The following is a 2,234-nucleotide window of genomic DNA, read 5'->3' as shown; positions in this document are numbered from 1 at the left end:
TGTTTTGAGTTATGTTTACTATTCGGCCCAACTCAGTTTTCTGAAGCATTCTCAAAAATCAGAGACCCTGCCTTTAACAGATGCCTCCTTTCATAAACATATTACATTTTATATTATCACATTTTTTGGTGATTTCTGGTTTATGTAAGTTCTATTTTTATGACAGACAATTAAAACTGTGCTTTATACTGTGTATGCTTGTGTGCGATAAAATGTGAACTTGAATTTGGAATATTAATCTCCCTTAAACTTTTCCACATTGGAGAGTTACTAGGGACTGAAATCGACTTAATTAAGTTTTCTATCGTATTTAAAGGTGAAAAATATATATATATATTGTGCCACAAAGTTTAAGAAAACAATAAAGTAGGCATTAGTTTGTTGTGCCAGACCACTTCCACATCTCTTTTGGTCATCCATGACCAATTGTTCAAAAAATTTAATCTGCATCAAAATGATCCAGATTTGGAAATCCCATTTTTTCCTATTCAGGATCAGGTAATCCGGCTTACTTTTACACCAGTTTTTCAAAGCAACATTGGATTGGATCACCCTGATCCAGATACACCGTTTTCAAGATTACCAAATCCGGATTACCTGTGCTCTAAACGGGACAACATATCACAACGGGCGCTACCAGCTATGTAAAGAACAGGTAGAAGAGCCAACATGGGGTCACAGTAAGAGTTTTTTACTTTGAGACAAAACCCAAAAATAACAAACATCCACTTCCATTCATAATTTCTTTTATGACCCGTCATCCGAGGCATAAAAAATAAATATACATTAACAAATACATCGTGGATATTTTGAAAACGTCTTAAAAAAATTAAAATGGCTAAATGTCCAATAATTAACAAAATAAAGAATGTTCAGGGTTCTTTTTCATCTGAGGAGGACAGACCAGCATTTCCAAGCTCTGCTTTTAATGTAGGAGGTGGATCTGAAGTTTTGTCGCTTCAATAAAAGTATATACACTAAATGATACAAATGTACAGTATTATTTGACCCATTTTAAAGTTTTACTATATTTTCCTCCTGGAATCCACCTTGAAATCCTACCCCCTTTTGGGATCAGGATAATTTTGTCTTTTTTTGGATGGATCAAAGTTATCCAAATCCTACTGACAAGTTTTGAACAACGCAAACTAAAGGTTCGATCCAGATTAAAACTAGGATTGGATTTCGTAATCTAATCGGATTTCAGTTTCCTTCTTTCCCTTTTGAACAACCCATTTTTAAGATTTGATCCGATCCGATAACCAAAATCCGATCAGCTTACCTTTGAACAAAGGCCCACAGTTCTGATATGTTTGCCTTTAGGGACACCAGCTGTCTAAGGCATGCAATTTTAAACAGCTCAAGTAAACAGAAAATGACAGATTCTTCGGAAGTGTCATTAGAGTGTTTAGTTGCCGTGTGTTTGCACAAGGATAAGAATGCATTTGGAAGTTATTACATAAGTTGACAAGAAGTTTCTTTTTAAATGTGACGGATTGGATTGTCAAAAAATGTGAACAAAATCAAACAATTTAAAAGCTATTGAAGGTCCCAGCATCTCCGTCATAAACTACATTTAGGAGCTTATAAATCGAATCACATTGACATTTTTCCGCTCCTGATCCTAAAGCGCTCCTTTAGGGTAAGAAGTCTTGTAATACACCCAGATTAAAGATATGTAGTGACAGATTTGAACAAAAAAAAAACAACAACATTTTTTTTGTGTATTCAAAGCCAAGATGATAGAAAATCCATCAGTACATTTTCTATACAACAGGGTTGCAGGGAGCCTGGAGTCTATACCAAGAGATATTTACATTTACAGCATTTAGCAGACGCCCTTATCCAGAGTTCTCAAATTTTTTTCTCATTTTTTACACAACTGAGCAATTGAGGGTTAAGGGCCTTGCTCAGGGGCCCAGCAGTGGCAGCCTGGTGGACGTAGGAATCGAACTCACAACCATCCGATTGGTAGCCCAACACCTTAACCACTAGGCTCCCACATCCACCAAAGCAGGGGACAAAGCAGGGGACAGGGTAGAAGTCTGTCGTAGGACACAATCTCACACAGGTTAAAATCAGACCAATCAGCTTTGGACTGTGGGAGGAAATGGAGTACCAGGAGAATACAGAGAACAGTGAGAACATCATGCAAACTCCATGCACACAGGGGAGGGGCAGGAATCGAACAAACAGCCCAGAAGCTTCGATACAAACGTGTTAGTAAGGTTTTT

Source organism: Tachysurus fulvidraco, chromosome 21, assembly GCF_022655615.1.
Source record: "Tachysurus fulvidraco isolate hzauxx_2018 chromosome 21, HZAU_PFXX_2.0, whole genome shotgun sequence".
NCBI lineage: Eukaryota > Metazoa > Chordata > Actinopteri > Siluriformes > Bagridae > Tachysurus > Tachysurus fulvidraco.
This window is presented reverse-complemented; position numbering follows the sequence as displayed.